The 17588-nt window shown below is 36.5% G+C and overlaps 1 long non-coding RNA gene across 1 annotated transcript in view; it reads left to right on the forward strand.

Annotated features, from left to right (window-relative positions):
* The window catches only part of LOC116648105, a 43508-nt gene that overhangs the window by 6708 nt on the left and 19212 nt on the right, over window positions 1–17588 (forward strand). The window contains exon 2 of the long non-coding RNA XR_004302444.1: window positions 12717–12813. This is a non-coding gene — a long non-coding RNA (uncharacterized LOC116648105). The remainder of the gene's footprint in view (window positions 1–12716; window positions 12814–17588) is intronic.

The following is a 17588-nucleotide window of genomic DNA, read 5'->3' on the forward strand; positions in this document are numbered from 1 at the left end:
ATTTAAACATTAGAGATCCCATGACAGAAGAATAAAGAAAAAAGTACTTTTCCTCCTAAATTTCCAAAGGGGAGAAATTAAAAGGAAATAGTTGACAGTTGGAGTTTCAATACATATTTAAAATTTCATATGTAAAATTACATTTCAATTACATTGAAAGACAAATTACAGATGACCACAATAGTTGCATCAAACAGGGGAAGGAGTTTGTCTCTTCTCTTAGTGTTGCATGCAAATTTATAAGAAAATAATTAATTATATACATTAGATATAGTGGTCAATGTTATAGCTAATTTGTAAGTGAACAAATATAAATAATATACAGATGAAAAATGGTCAACTATGCTAATAAAAGTCATTTAATTGAGATCATATTGCACATATTAAATTATAATAAACATCAAAAGAAAATTGTTTAAGCTAGCAAGAACATTATGGTACTGACTTTCCTTCATTGCTGGTGATGTAAATTCGTAAAAATATTTTGGAATGCAGCTTGAAATTTTTTATGCTTGTTGATTGAATGAACTGGGTTTAGAGGAGTGAAATTATGAAATAATTGTATTTTTCTTCCACAATAGCCTGTTAATGTTCTGTGCTAAACCTTCCTTCCTTGCCCCTGGACAGGAACTTCTTGTAAACTCATTCTCAGGTCTTCAAAAGTCCAAGTTGAGCTTAAGAAACAAAGCAAAACACAAAATCCTTCATTAAGTAATCCTTTTTTTTTTTTAGAGAGAGAGAGAGAGAGAGCACATGTGTGTGGTGGGGGGAGGGGCAGAAGGGGAGAGAGAATCTTTTTTTAATATCATTTTTTTGAGATTTTATTTATTTGAGAGAGAGAGTGAGCATAGAGTGAGAGTGAGAGGGAGAAGCAGACTGTCTGCTGAGCAGAGAGCCCAATGTGGGGCTTGATCCCAGGATCCTGAGATCATGACCTGAGCTGAAGGCAGATGCTTAACTGACTGAGCCACACAGGTGCCCCTATAATTTTTTAAAAGAATTTATTTATTTATTTATTTATTTATTTATGAAAGAGAAAGAGAAGGAGCACAAGTGGGGGAGGGGCAGAAGGAGAAGGAGAGAGAATATCAGGCAGACTACCCCCTCCGTCCTCAGCCCCCACCCCCCAAGTGCAGAACCCGCCATGGGGCTTGATCTTATAACCCTTAGATGATGACCTGAGCCAAAACGGAGAGTCAGATGCTTAACTGACACCCAGTTGCCCCTATGTAATCCTATTTTAAGCTTCTTCCCTGGACTCCTGATTAAGGCTTGAAAACCTAGAGTAGAGAAGGTGGATACTCCATTATTTTCCACATTATTTTTCCATTCTTTTTTTCTTACTATGTAGTTTCTTCGCCCCTTCTTGGTGATTTGAAGTCAGAGAGGAGAAATTGGGGTTTAAAAGTTATTTATCAATTGGTGAAATTGTAATCTGGGGCCAGTGCTCTATGATGGAGGCAGATGCCTAAATGCTGGTCTTTCTGCCTTGGGGTATCTTATGAGTTCTTCAAATAACCCAATAAAAACTAACCTTGATACTATTCACTGACTTGAGCAGGGCCCCAACTGGCTGGCGATGTGTGACACCTCTTGCATTTAGAATTTTCAGATGGGAGTCAGCCTCTTTGTTTTTTAAATTCCTCACATCTCAAATTCTTCAAATTTCCTCACTTGGCCGGCAGTTGGCTAAGAAAGCATAGAGGAGAGGGGACATCTTGGTGGCTCAGTTGGTAAGCATCTGACTCTTGATTTTGGCTCAGGTCATGATCTCAGGGTATAAGATTGAGCCCTGTATTGGGCTCCATGCCCAGCATGGATTCTCTCTCCCACTCCCTCTGCCCCGCTTCCCCACCCTTGCTGCTCACAGACACGCATGGGCATGCCCTCTCTCTGAAAAAGAAAGAAAGAAAGAAAGAAAGCATAGAGAGGGAAGGAGAAATGTCAGACTTACTGACAACTGTTCTAAAACATTATCAATCTGCCTAATGCATTCTTAACTTGTGTTATATAGTAGAAGGTAGGTGGGGGATAGGTTAGGAAGAGCTGACCTGCTTTTGGCAACCCCCTCTGTAGGTCACGTATAAATGATCAACTCTACACAGTCATTGTTCTCTACAAGGTAGGAATATTTGTCACATATCTTTTCAGTTTTGATATCCCAGCCAGAATTGAAACAATGGAAGAAATCCCGCTTAGACTTTACACATATAAAAATTATTTTTCAAGATTGTCCAAGCATTTTAAAGTATAGCAGAAAGAACCCCCAAGTTATGTAAAAGCTACATGCATTCAGATAGCCATTATAGTGTTATGAAACTATAAAATTCCAAAATGGTAATTTGGATGTATTCCAATGTCCCATGACAGGAAAATGGTTAAGGAAGTTGGAGTATATCTATATTAAGAGAAACCATACTACGAAAATAATGGTAACAGACTGTGTTCTCATGGGAAAGGAGAATTTGAGTTCAACATGAAGTGGAAAATGCAGGACACAAAATCATATTCACACCACGTTTACAACTATGTAAGTTACTTATTAAGGGGTTGGGCTAGGAAATCAAACAACTAGTTTTCTAATCACGGCTCTGTGACTTGTACTTTGATAACCTTGAGGAGGTTATTCAAAACCTTCAACTCTTCTCTTTACAAAGGGAAAAGCACTTGCTGTTGTCCTGAAAATTACATGAGCTAATGCAAACCATGTGTTCTAGGCACTTAGTAATTACTCAAAAGGCTCTAATAAAATCCTGGAAAAGGACACACAGAAATGAGAACAGGAGTGAGGTTAAGATGATAAGATCTCTTTTACTTTATTTATCATCTTTCTTTAGTGATGTTATATTACTTCCAGGATTAAGAACAGACTCAAAGAAACCGAGCAGTAGGGGGCCAATATATTGGTGATACCAGCCCACAGACTCTAAGGACAACTCTTGATTAAGAGCTTGCAATAAATTGAGGCTTCCTCACACTTCGTGGACAAATCTCCCCAGACTGTGATAACCAGTTTGAAAAAGATTTTGCTTATTTCAATCAATTGGCATTCTCTAGCAATCTTTGATGGTCTGCGTATCATTCCTTTAGACATCAGCTGTATGCTACAGTGCTTCACCTTGCTTTCTTCCCAGTGTGTTTATGGCAAAGTGGTAAAACCCAAATAAAATATTTCGGAAACAAACCAAGGTTAATATCCAGTTTGCGCTCATTTGATAAAAGAGGGAGAATTACAATTTCCTGAAGTAGGGCTTAATTCAAACAAGAGAATATATCTTGGCAAACATTTCAATGATTTTTATTACAGTGTATTATGTGCCCTCATTATCTGGGCTGTAATCTGCGTATATCTTGGGTATTAAAATAAACTACTTCTGAAAGTTTGCAAATAAACTCTCTCCCTGTACTTTATCATGCTTTTATTTACTGCTATTTGCCCTAATAAAAACATTACATGCATTATTTCAAACTAAGAAGAGAGCCAACAATAAATAGCATTTTGAAAAAGATGAAAACGTTGAAAATTTAAAAGGCCTTAGCTGAGTGGATTTTGGACTACGACCTTGACCCAGGAACATGTAATTGATTAACCTAAGCTGGTCTCTTCAAGACTAAGTGAAACTAACTTTTACATATGGACTTTTTACATAGGTTTGTAACCTATGAAAGCTTCTAGTAAGAACCAGTCAACTTGCCCAATCAATAATAAAGAAATTCATATTTTCCTATTTGATGGGAAGTTTGAATGACAACTACATGTCTTGCTTCATAGTTACACAAGAATATATGATTAAAAATAAACCCTAAATAAAGACATCTCAAACAGAATATTTAAGAAATCTCTTCCATCAATCTTTTATTAATTAATGAAAAGATGGTGAGTTTTGGCTGGAAGCTTGTGGTCAACTAGTTTTTAAAATGAACATAGAATTGGGAAAGTAGCTTTTTGATATTTCCGATTTTTAGAGGTTTGAGTCCAGTGGTGTATCAATCAACTTTTGCTAGAGAACAAGACAAGAAGTCAGTGGCCGGTATCTGTAAGCATTTATGTCTCACGTGTCTGCGTGGCAGCGAGGTGGGGTGGGAGGACTCCTCTGGTCTTGGCTGGGATCAGCTGGACTAGGGTTCCAGCCACAGATTCAGATCTGGTTTGTCCCATGTGTTCTCATCTTCTGGGACCAGTAGAATGGATGGGGAATGCCCTCATGAAGGGAGATGGAAGGTCTCAAAGAGGATGAGAAAGAATAAAGGCAGCCTCTCCATCCTAGGCTTGGGGTTTGCACCCCCATTATTGTAAGTTAACATGCTGACTGGTGGAGAAATATACTCCTCCCATAGAGACTGGGGAAGAGTGGAGTGACTGTTTCTAACAATCTAACACAAACCAGTACATATTGTACTTCACATTCCTATAACGATGTCACAGATCCATCAGCCTAATCACTAAATTCTCTTGCTTTTTCTTCAATATCACGCCTGTCTCTTCATAGCTCTCCATTTCCTTGGTGCAACAGATCTTCTTTATAATAATGGCCTCCTTCCCTGTGCCCCACAACTTAACTTCGTCTTCTAGAATACTGTCCTTGTTAACTTTTTAACTTAAATTGGGGCATATTGGTCCTCTCCTCATAATTCAGTGACTCCCTATCACGACAGGTGGGCAAATATTCTTAAGATGTAATAAATGACCCTGTCGGTCAAATTTTCTCCTTTCTCCTCACCCCCTTCCCCAACCAATGTCCACATTACATCTTAGATATTCACAGTCCTCCCACCATCCCTTATACCACCGTGCCCCTGCATCTGCCCTACCATCCATCTATAGTGGCCTCTTCCACTGGCCCATGGCTCAGAGTCCTCCTATTTTTCAACCCTAACTCTTGTCTGTAGTTGTATCAGTCAGGCAAGGCCAATTTTTAAAGCTATAACACACAATGGTGGCTTATAACCACAAAGGTTTATTTCTTGCTCACAATCTACATCCACTGCTGGTTGACTTTGGATCTCTTCATTGCAAGGCCCAGACTGATTTAGTAGCTATCTGAGATGTTGCACCACTGGGAAAATAAAAATGGGAAAGCATGTACTAGCTCTTAAAACTTCAGCCTGGAAGTGATCCATGCCTCTTCTACCACTCCTAGTTCATTGGCTAAAGCAAGGCACATATCCATGTTAGAGTTCAATCGGATGGAGAAGTAACACTCTTCCTCAGAGAGGAGCACCTCAGTATGAGCCAAATAAGAATTTTGAAGAATAAGAAAATATACCACAGAAGTTGTCCTTTTATCTTTCTCCTAGACATCCAGATTCCTTCCACTAGGTAACAACAACAATTACCCTGTTACTTATTTAAAGAAGTACATGTGTATACAACATATACATCTTTATTGATCACCTGGGTTATTGGGTACATTTTCTACTTTTCCTATAACTTTCAGCAACAGGGTTACTAAATTTCCAGCCATAATATAATAAAGATCCTTCTTCTTCTAGTTTCCGATAATATTCACCTTATTTGCCTGTCAGCCATCACCTGAAGCTTTATGAATGACCGTAAGGCTTCTACTGGCAGTTTCTTCAAGGCACTCAGGCTGTCACTAACACTTTTCTCAAAGCCCACTGCCTCGTGCCAAATTTTGGGTTTGTATTTTGGTCAGTGTCTCACTCTTGATATTAATATATGTGTTAGTTATGCATTGGTGTGTAACAAATTACTGTAAAACTTAGCAACCTAAAACAACAAACATGAATTATCTCAGTTTCTGGATCATCTAGCCAAGAATATTTCCAACTAGGATGTTGAAATTGCCACCTGGTTACTTCTTTCTGCTTTTATTTAGTAAGATGCAAGAAGAGAGAGAAAAACTAAAGGAAAGGCTATTGGATTTTTTAAAAAAATTTGTCTTGAAGATTCTCAGGGTCTAGCAGAGGGTTTAACACATAGGAGCAAAGAGACTTGCATAAAAATAACTAACTAAATAAATCGATGAAAATTTAAGCAGAATAGTTAGGGCACTGAAACTATTCTGCGTGATACTGCAACAGTAGGTACATTTGTCAAAACCAATAAAACATGCACATCAAGAGTAGACCCTAATGTAAAGTATTGACTTTGGGTAATGACTATGTCAGTGCAGGTTCATTGATTATAACAAATGTACCATTCTGGTGGGGATGATTCAGTGGGGGAGACTGTGCTTTTGTGGGGGCCAGGGAGTATGGGGGCACTCTTCATGCTTTCCTCTCAGTTTTGCTGACAGTCTAAAACTACTGTAAAAATAAAGCCTATGATTTTGAAAAAAAAAAAAAAAAGCTATTTTTGGATATTTTTTTTTTTTTTTTTTTGGTCATGACACGGACATTTAAGTACTGAGCATTCAGTTTTGACTCTTATCACTGTGGTGTTTGTTCCTGACAATATTTAGGCGACTCTTTGAAGAGTCTACTGGGGACAAGTTTAATAATCAGAAGGACAGAAGTTAGAGGATAGAGATGATGATATGCTCTGAAGCCCATGAAAAATGTTTTCATTCCACATCCTATGACCCCAGATTGAGTCTTTGGATTTAGCCTTCATGTATGCATATATCAGTTCCTGGGACCCTTTTTTCTTAATTTATAATAGCATAGTACCACTTAGTATCTTCCCTGGGTTGGATTCATTTGACCCTGTCATGCTTCAGGAAAGATTATTTGAGTCAGAGATGTTCCTGTGACAACTTGGTCAGTCAATACCCTTGAAGAGAAAGAGGAATCAACCATTCAGGAAAGGTGACCACCTTTTTATTCCTTCCTGCCCTGGGAATTTCTGCTAGTGATTGCCAGATTTCTAACTTGTTGTCCCAACTGGATGCAGGAGAGCAGTGAGTCTATATAAACAAAAGGACAAAGCGGTGACTTGTGGAAGTGAGACGCTAGCATGCGATGGGTATCAATAAAGAGAAGTCTAATATTTTATTTTACTCTAGGAATGTATGCAAGTAAGGGGATTTAATCCTTAAGCTACATTTGAGATGGTCTAAGTTCCCTGGAAGATTAAAGTACAGCCTATAAATTTGACTTAATGGGAGTGAATGGAAAACAGGTCATTAGAGAACAAAGAAAGAGGGGGCTTGGTTACATCTGGGGTGACTCCACTGAACCCTATAGTCATCTACCTCTCTGCGTTTACCCCAGGCAATTGGAGCTAAACTGGAAACTGGACTGGAAATTGTGCTGATTCCCTGGTTGTGAAGGAAAGCCTCTGGCTTCATCTCTACCTGATACCCTGTTAGCTATGGCAATGACATCACTTGTAGGTGTGGGTGGAGGAGGGTAAAAGACCGTTTTCGAGATAGGGAATTCCATTACGTATTTGGATGAGCACTTCTTATTGCTTGCTTAGTCCCAACATTTAAGCTTATAAGAGAGAATCAAGGAGGAGCATTTTTTTTTTTATTAAAGATTTTATTTATTTATTTGAGAGAGAGAGAATGAGAGAGAGCGAGTACATGAGAAGGGGGAGGGTCAGAGGGAGAAGCAGACTCCCTGCCGAGCAGGGAGGCCGATGCGGGACTCGATCCAGGGACTCCAGGATCATGACCTGAGCCGAAGGCAGTCGCCCAACCAACTGAGCCACCCAGGCGCCCTGGAGGAGCATTCTTTTTTCTTGTAAAACAAATGTCTTTAATTCTCTGAAGAATATAAATGAGAAGGGAAATCATATACTGCTTGAACATTTGTTCTTGACAAGGTAACAGAGTCTAGATATGATTGAAAAATAGTTATACAAAAATTCTTCTCTTATTGACATATAGACTAACTTTGTCATTAAAAAAAATAGAGACACCTCAAAGCCATTGTGACCATTCATTCTGATGGACCATCTCCTAGCACGACCTCAGTTATAAGGTCATGAAATGTGCTAGAGTTGGTGGAGAAAGACTTGTGTCTGAAATTTAAGAGCATTTTTTATTCCCTTTGGTAGTCTTTCTGAAATTCTGTGAGTAGAGCTTACCTAGTTTGCTTCTTCATTACTTGGAAATCCTGAATAGTTTTTCTTGGAAGTGACCAGGTGGAAAAAATTAAAAATGTTTTAGGAGAGCTATTAATTCTGGGTGGATTTTTTTTTCTAGAATCTTTCTATTTTTATTTAGACTTAGATCAAGAACATTTATGAGATTAACGTTAGCTTATCCAACATAATAAAGATTGTTTTATTAGAATTTTAAGCAGTAGCTATATGCATTGATGAGCCTGACTCTGTTTTAATGATTGCCTTTATATCTCTTTAACTTTCAGAAGACAACAAATTGAAAATTTTCCCCTATACTTTGTTTCAAGTGGCATGAACCTGAGGAAGCAGTGATATTGTCTCCAGAACCTTTTTAGAAAGGACATTTAGTCCCATTCTTATTACTCTTACTGGATGTTCCTTGGTAAAGAACAAGAACCAGAGGTGGAATGGGGACCTCACGAAGAAAGACTAAGTTCTATTATTGGATTTCTGGAGCAGAAAAAAAAGTCCTATAGGAGAATAATGAGTAAACCCCCCAAAAATTCCTTTTCTTCTCAATATTTTATAATCACATGCCATAATCTCATCTACAATTAGATGAAGTTTAGGTGTTGAAATCCTCAAAATTTCCACAAATGGGAAAACATTTTACAAGATTTTCATGGTGCCGACATAAATACCATGGATGGAAGAGCATACAAGCTCAATAACTATACAGAAACTGTTACCCTCCAAGAGGAATGCAAAGAACTTAGCAAGGTAAATTTTAACCTATCAGAAAGTAGCTGTGGAATAGTGGAAAGAGCCATAGTCATACAATTCTAACCCTAGACTTAGCCTGTTACCTTTTACCTGGCAGATCCTTAGCTTTCTCATTTGTGTGATGAAGCAGATGCCTATCTGGCAGGGAGGGTCTGACAATTTACTGAGATAAATTATTCAAAAGTGCCTGGAACATAGTAGATGCTTCATAAAAGTCCATTATGGAAAATACATAAAAAATTAATTATCATTGAATGAGAAGGAAGGACACCTGTCTTCCTGACACATTTTTTAGCATAACAAAGACACCTTAGCACTTTGGTGTGCCTGTGCTCTTTTCCCTTGATGATATGAATTCCCTGTTTTTCCTTTTCCTAGGATAGTATATATTGGCATTGCATTAATTATTATTTTTCACATTTTGGCTTGGTACAAGCATATTTACTGATTAGCTTATTACAACTCTAAAAGTGGCTGAATTCTGTCCAATGTCTTCGATAAATCAAGTGTGTCCCAACATGTTTTATTTTTCTTTTTAAGTTACTAAATGCAAGTCGTGACCTGTTCTCCTCTGGTTAGCATGCCCCTGTAGGAAAGGGCTTTCACTAGTGTCATCTGTTTCAATATCAGATTGATGTGCTTTGTCCTTATGCAGAGATGATGGCACATCCCAAATAGCTCATGAGGTGTGATTTTGATTGTTTTTCCGGGAGTCAAAATGTGTTTTGGATGAACAATTCATATATACTCAACCCGATGCTCCTTGTGGCTGTACCTTGAGCCCAAAGACATATTTTTGAAGGAGATGTTACAGGTCACATGTGGGGTAAGGGTCAAGTCGACATGTCTTTGAATGGAGTTCATGCTAAAAAGAAATTATGAGATTTTTTGCCTCTGATATGAATGGTTCTTGCAAAATTTATTCTAGTTACTTTTCAGTTGGCTTCAAATCAGTAAGCAGGATACAAATTACATGGGAAAGTTCCCATAGAAATAATTAATAATAGTAACTGTGACTGTGATCTTTCTGTTTTTGAAAGATTCCAACACAAAGGTTCACTTTCATATTCCATCATGTTTCAGTCATGAAAATGTTTTTATTGTCCTTTAGTGATAATCCTGATTTTGTCTGAAACCTTGGAAGGATCTGGTTTGGTGCCCTGTTTTGAAATCTGAATGAAAAGAACCCAATTATTATAAAATGCTTTTCACGTATTGTTAAGATGTGGTATTATCTGTACTTCACTTAGAAGGAAAACAAGGAAGAGTATCATTTTTTTTTTATTATGTTCAGTTAGCCACCATATAGTACATCATTAGTTTTTGATGTAGTGTTCAATGATTCATTTTTTGCATATAACACCTAGTGCTCATCACAACACGTGCCCTCCTTAATACCCATCACCCGGCTCAGAGTATCATTTTTAACAATAAAACTAGATAAAAAAATAAGTAACAATGCCAAAAATTAGGTAATTATTTGTCTGCTACATTTGTTTATGTCATTTTCTTCTAGCAGTTTTTTTGTTTGTTTTTTAGATGAAAACAGAGAAGACATGATAGTAGGTCTCATAGTTTTGGAGCCCTGAATTGCTCCAATTTCCAATCTCTTAGAGCAGAAAAATTTCTTGTCTTTAGAGTTAAAATTTTTAAAAAATATTTTATTTATTTATTTGACAGGAAGAGAGACCACAAGCAGGTGAGCGGCAGGCAGAGGGAGAGGGAGAGGGAGAAGCAGGCTTCCCACTGGGCAGGGAGCCCTACATGGGGCTCGATCCCAGCACCCCAGGATCATGACCTGAGCTGAAGGCAGACACTCAACAAACTGAGCCAGCCAAGTACCCCTTGTCTTTACAGTTGAATTCTTACTCCAGTACTGCTATTATGACTGTCATGGTTGATAATGGAGCCTTCATACAGTTTCTACTGGTATAGGGTCAATCAAATAAAGTGCAATGTCCTCATTATTATTAAGTAAATTCAAATGTGACATATACCTTTGGAGTACCAGAAGTCTAGGTAGAATCAGGAGAACTAATTGTTTAACAGAAGGAGCCCCGCCAGAGGACTATTTACAAAGTATTGTACGCAGGGATATTTGGCCCATGTCAAGTATGTTCAACATCCCCAGATACTTAGTGTCAAATAGCCCATTTTCAATTTTTTCATGCTAATTTATAGAGATTGGCATGTTCTGGGTTTTTTTTTTTTATTATTATCCAAATTTTAATTTTGGAAAGGCAAATCAAATTGGATGAGTTCCTGGAACTATTCTTGATGGAGCCTCAGTGTTCAGATGTCCTGGATGGGGTGAGGTTAACAGTGACCTTCAGAGTTGGAGACGAGCTCTTCTGGTCTAATCTTACACATGGATAATAATACCTGGAAGCAATGAAGTTACAAAGGATAAAAAAATGATCTGTTCCAAGGTTTGAAGACCATCTGGTACTTTTTAGTTTTTCTTTCCTTATATTTCTCTGCTAATATATTTTCTTTCAGTGCAGAAACACCTTAGGATATAGACTGATGACAGCGGGAAAACGTTTGGAACTGTAAATACTGATTTTCTTCACAGCTTTTTTCCCCCCTCTACATATATGTGACAGTACCTGAGAGGAAACAATTAAAAATAACGTCTATTTTATTGCAACTAAGTTTACAACTTTTCAGCATAGTGTACATAGTGTATACAGCTCTTGCTGTAGTCTTGGAGAGACATGTAAAAGACTCATAACATGCCCTGAAATATCAATTTGAAAGTGAGTTTGTTTGTAGCCTTTCAGTTTTGCCAAAGAAGGGAACTTTCCTGAAATGTTTGTGGATTTTTCTCAGACTTGGGGTATAATGTCCTAGTTACTGAGATCCTCTGGAAATTATTGGGATGGCTTGCAATTTTCTCGTTCTCACTCATCCAGAAAGGGAATAAACAAGCATATCTATTATGAGGTAGCAATGGGCACACTGCCATGTACTGATCGATGTGTTAAAGAAGTGAGGTGGCAAGAATGTCCTTTTTTCCAGCTGCCAGTGTCTGATACGTGTTTGCAGATAAAGTCAATTATAGACCTAAGACTTGTTAAAAGTTCATTGGTATGCCTGAGCGATTTATTATTCTTAATCAAGTTTTTTCAACCTTGGCTCTGTTGACATTTGGGGTCAGATAATTCTTTACTGAAGGGGAAGATGTCCTGTGTATGGTGGGATGTTTAATAGCATCCTTGGCCTTTACCCACTAGATGCCAGGAGCCCCCGCCCCCACCAATATAACAGCAAATGTCTCTAGACATTGCCAAGTGGCCCCTGGGCACAAATTGCCCTTGGTTGTAAGTCTTGGAAGTCTTGGAAAACGAAAACAAAAACAAAACTGAAACCAAACCAAACAGAAAGACATTAATACTTCCAAGGCTTAAGATATTATCTAGAATATGACATCTATCTATCTATCTATCTATCTATCTATCTATCTATCTATCTATCTAGATATAGACTTTTTATATACTATAATATATACTGTCTTATTTCAGTCTTCTATCTATATATTCAGTGTAGATGAATATATACCATGTCTTTCATATACAATTCTCTAAGCTCTTTGGTCTCCTAACAGAAACTGAGGATTAGCTTAAAAATAGTTTTCTTCCCTGTCTTATAATTCTCGCAATATGCAAGACATGTGTCTATTTTGAAAACTGATTTTAATGTGTGGGCTGCCTGTTCCTTATTGATAGAAATGATTTTTGCCTTCTCCATATCACCCAGGGGATCTCAGGTCTTAGTTGGGGAACAGTGTGTTGCTGGGCTAGCTTCGTGTATGCTCCTGTCATCACTTTTCAATATAGTTGCTGGTAGTCCAAACCTAGGCGCAGCTGTCTCCAAGAGCTAGCCAACGAGTACCTCCCTGGGACAGGTTTCCCGTCCTCTTATTCCAGCACCTTTTTTTCTCCCTCTCATGCTACAGGCATATTGATCTTGATGAGGAAGCTCACTCGGAGAAGTAGTGAAGAAAGCAATATATTGAAAACAAAGCCATGTATGTGGCAAGGAAGGTATTCAAGGTAAGTAAGAAGATGGGGTTGCATTTTTATGATGTGTTAGAAAAAGTCATCCTTGAAAAATCTGGCTCTGGAGGCCAACCATTATTCACTTTGGGGGAATATGTCATGTGAAAGATCTGATTTTAGGAAATTTCCCAATGACCTGTGTTGTCCTGGGTGCATTACTCAGAATGTAAACCAAGTTTCAATCGAAGAAGGAATGTTGACTTAATGCAGCGGCTTTCTCTGGGCCAAGTTCCCTTCTTCGTAATCTCCCAAGTGTTATATTTAACCTACATTTGAAAGAGAAAATATGTGAACATGGAATTTGGCCCACAGATTAATTATTTGGGTTTTCTGAATTCAGGAGAATTTACTTGCTGAAGCAGTTGTCCCTGAATTTTATCTTTTTAGTGAAATCTTCTCCACATATTGAAATTCCCTTTAGACTGCATGATTGAAGAGTTTGATAACCTGAAAATAAGCATCGAATAAAGTCACTGTACTTTTCCTCAATGTTCCAGATCCCATGCTTTTATGAATCAAAGTTTTATGACTGAGATGTAGGTCACTCCAATATTTAGGGTTCTCTCAAACGATTAAAGAAGAGTTAGTGCGATTCTTCAAAACGTCTTCCAGAAAACAAACGATGAAGAAGCACTTTCTAACTCATTTAATGAGGCCAAAATTACCTTGATATCACAGCTAGACAGAGAGTATAAGCAAAAAAACAAAACAAAAACTATAGACAGTATCTCATGTGAACTTAGACCTAAAATTCCTTTAAAAAAAAGTTTCACAACTTGAATCCAGCAATATATAAAAAGAATTATGCACCATAGCCAAGTGGGGCTTATTCCAGTTATATTATGCTAGTTAAATATTTTAAGATCAGTGCATTAACCCTATAGATCAAATTGGAGAGAACTGGATTTTTACTATGTTGAGTCTTCCTGTTGACATAGTTGTCTCTCCATTTGTTTAGATGTTCTTTTCTTTTACCAGTATTTTATAATTTTTAGCATACATTTAACATTTTCAGTAGTTTATAAATCATAGGTCCTATATATATATGTGTGTATATATGTATACACACATATATATGTATATATATATATATACACACATACATATATATATATAATTAGATTTACACATAATTACTTCCTTTTATGAGGATGTTCCCCTATATTTCTTGTTTTGGGAGAGTATATATATTCGCTTTTTACATATAATATACATATATATATAATAAATTAGTGTTAAAATTTGTCATATATTTGATCTCTATCAATAAGCTAAAGAAGAAAAATTACATGATTATATCAATTGGTAGATTATAAGAGAATATACATATATTCTCCAAAAACAAGAAATAGAGGGGGAATAACCTCACTGTCCTATAGAGCATGTATAAAAACCAAAGAGCTAGCATCATACTTAATGATGAAAAGCTGAATGAGTTTTCCTAAGATCAGGAACAAGGCAAGAATGTTTGCTCCAACCATTCTTATTCAGCAGAATGCTGAAAGTTCTATCCAGTGCAATTAAGTCAAGGAAAAAAAAAGAGAGAGAGAGACATTATAGACTAGAGAGGAAAAATTACAACTGTTCCTATTTCCAAATTTTGAGATTGTATATGTATAAAATGCCAAAGGACCTGCAAAACAAACAAACAAAAACAAACCCCAAACTAATAATGAGTTTAGCAAGATCACAGGATACAAAATCATACAAAAAGCAACTGTATTTCTATATATTTGCAATGAATATGTGAAAACCAAAATTAAAATACAAGGCTATTTACAGTCACTCAAAAAAAAAAAAAGAATTTTGAAAAATCTAGCAATATATGTAAAAGACCTGAAAACTGTGAATCACTGAAAATGTTAAATGCATGCTAAAAATTATAAAACACTGATAAAAATCAAAGAACATCTAAATATATGGTGAGACAACCATGTCAAGGAAAGAAGGACTCAACACAGTAAAAATACCACTTCTCCCAAACCTGATCTATAGGGTTAATGCAATTCATATCAAAACTCCAGCAATATTGTCTGCAGATATGGAGAAGCTCATTCTAAAATTTATATGGCAAAGCACAGGCCCAAGAATAGCTAAAAATAATTTTGAAAAAGAATAAACTGGGAGGGATCATTCTGCCCAAAGTTAAGACTTACTGTATGTTTACAACAATAAGAGAATGTGGTATTGAGGGAGGCCTAGACATATAGATCAGTGAACAGAAGAGAGAACCCAGAACTAGACAATAAGTCAACTGATTATTTAAAAAGTTGCAAAAGCAGTTCAATCAAAGCCAGTCTTTTCAACAGATGGTGCTAAAACAAACATCGAAAGGCAAATAAATGAATGTTAATCTAAATCTAATGCTTTATAGAAAAATTAATTCAAAGTTCATGGATTCTAATGTAAAACTATAAAACTTTGAGAATAAAACATAGAAAAATTTTAGAACCTAGGGCTAAATGAAGAATTCTGAGACATGACACCAAAAGCATGATCCATAACAGAAAATAATTATATTGGATTTCATCAAAATTAAAATTTTTTGCTCTGTGAAAGACCATGTTAAGAGGATGAACATTTAATCTAAAGACTAGGAGAAAATATTTTCAAGTAACAATATCCAACATAGGGGGGTGCCTGGGTGGCTTAGTCAGTTAAGCATCTGACTCTTGGTTTTGGCTCAGGTCATGATCTCAGGGTGGTGAGATCGAGCCCAGCGTCTGGCTCCATGATGCTGAGTGTGGAGCCTGCTTGGGATTCTCTCTCTCCCTCTCCCTCTGCCCCTTCCCTGTGCTCTAACCAACCCCTGCCCCCCCCTCCACCCCGGCCTCTCTGTCTCTGTCTCTTAAAAAAAAAAAATTAAGAAAAAAACCAATATCCAACATAGGACTTGTATTTAGAATATATAAAAAAACTCTCAAACCCCAACATTAAAAAAAAAAAAAATTCAGTTAGAAAATGTGCAAATGAAATGAAGAGAAATTTTATCAAAAAGGAAATATAGCTAGCAAATAAACACATGAAGGAATGTTTGTCATCATTGCTATTAGCAAAGTGCAAATTATATCTCAATGAGCTATGACTACACACCTATTAAAACAACTTTTAAAAAAGCTAATGAATATATAGTTACTGGCCAAAGTTGAAATCAGTTGAGCCACAAAATATGTAACATAGTGTTGAATTATAGCCCAGAGTATAAAATAAATGTACATGAATCCATACTGATATAAATCAATGATGGAAAAAAATAAACAAACAGAGAAAAGACAAAGTTTTCCTTATAAAATAATTCCAAATATCTCACGTAGATACTCTTTCCTCCAGGAGGTGAATCTTACAGACTAATTTCTAAAGAATAGAGTATGAGAAGGAAAAATATTAACTTTACACTTCCTTGGCCAGATGATCAAGGTTAACATTACGGTGATGTCATGTGGAATTCATGGACCCAATGATATTACTTGATGATAAGGGTACTTTTTTGATCTCTGTGGGATTCTTTCTAAACCTCATAGCCCAGGTCCAGTTATGATAAGAAACATCAGGTATAGCTAAACTCTAGAGCATTCTACAAATTACTTGACCAAAACCCGTCAAACCTGTCAAGGTCATAAAAAACAAAGAAAAGCTGAGAAACTGTCATAGACCAGAGGAGAGTAAGGGCATATGACAACTAAATGCAATGTGCTATCCTGGATGAGATCCTAGAACAGAAGAAGGACATTAATAGAAAAAACAAACAACTGCTGAAACCTGAATACAATCTGGAGTTTGGTTAATAATAATGTTCCAATGTTGATTTCTTCGTTTTGACAAATATACCAGACTAATGTAAGATGATAAATTCATGGGCACTGAAACTGTGAGGTTTATGAGAACTCTCTGTACTATCTTTGCAACTTTTCTGTAAATCTAAAAGTATTCCAAAATAAAAAGTCTATTTAACAAAGATTATCTTATGACTTAAAAAAAAAGTATAAAGTTCCCAAGAATAAACAAAATAATATCTAAGAGCAAAATTTTAAATTTTATTGAAAGATAATAAAGAGTGCTGTGAATTGTGCAAGACTGTTGAATCACAGATCTGTACCTCTGAAACAAATGCAATATATGTTAAGAAAAAAAAAAAAAGAAGATAGCAGGAGGGGAAGAATGAAGGGGGGGAAATCGGAGGGGGAGACGAACCATGAGAGACGATGGACTCTGAAGAACTAACTGAGGGTTCTAGAGGGGAGGGGATGGGAGGATGGGTTAGCCTGGTGATGGGTATTAAAGAGGGCACGTTCTGCATGGAGCACTGGGTGTTATGCACAAACAATGAATCATGGAACACTACATCAAAAACTAATGATGTAATGTATGGTGATTAACATAACAATAAAAAATTTTTAAAAATAAAAAAAAGAAAGATAATAAAGAAGATCTAAATGGATGGAAAAGTATAATAGGTGCATTCATTAGAAGAAACAATATTATAGAGATGTCACTTCTTCCTAAATTGCAATGGGGACAACAAAAATGTCCTCAGATTGCCAACTTGTTGACCTTTGAATAATAAAAAAAGAAAGCTAGGGCATTTCATTTAAATGTATATGATTAATTGTAAAATACTTTTAACAAAAGATGTAATGATTTAATGTACCACTCACCAAAATTATTAATTAAATGTGACCATTTCAGTTATTTGTTCATTTCATGAACAAAAATGCACCAAATGCTTTATGTACCAAATGCTTTGTAGAAACACTCTTCAAGAATCAACA

This window comes from Phoca vitulina, unplaced genomic scaffold, assembly GCF_004348235.1.
Source record: "Phoca vitulina isolate PV1807 unplaced genomic scaffold, GSC_HSeal_1.0 scaffold41, whole genome shotgun sequence".
In the NCBI taxonomy this organism is placed as follows: domain Eukaryota; kingdom Metazoa; phylum Chordata; class Mammalia; order Carnivora; family Phocidae; genus Phoca; species Phoca vitulina.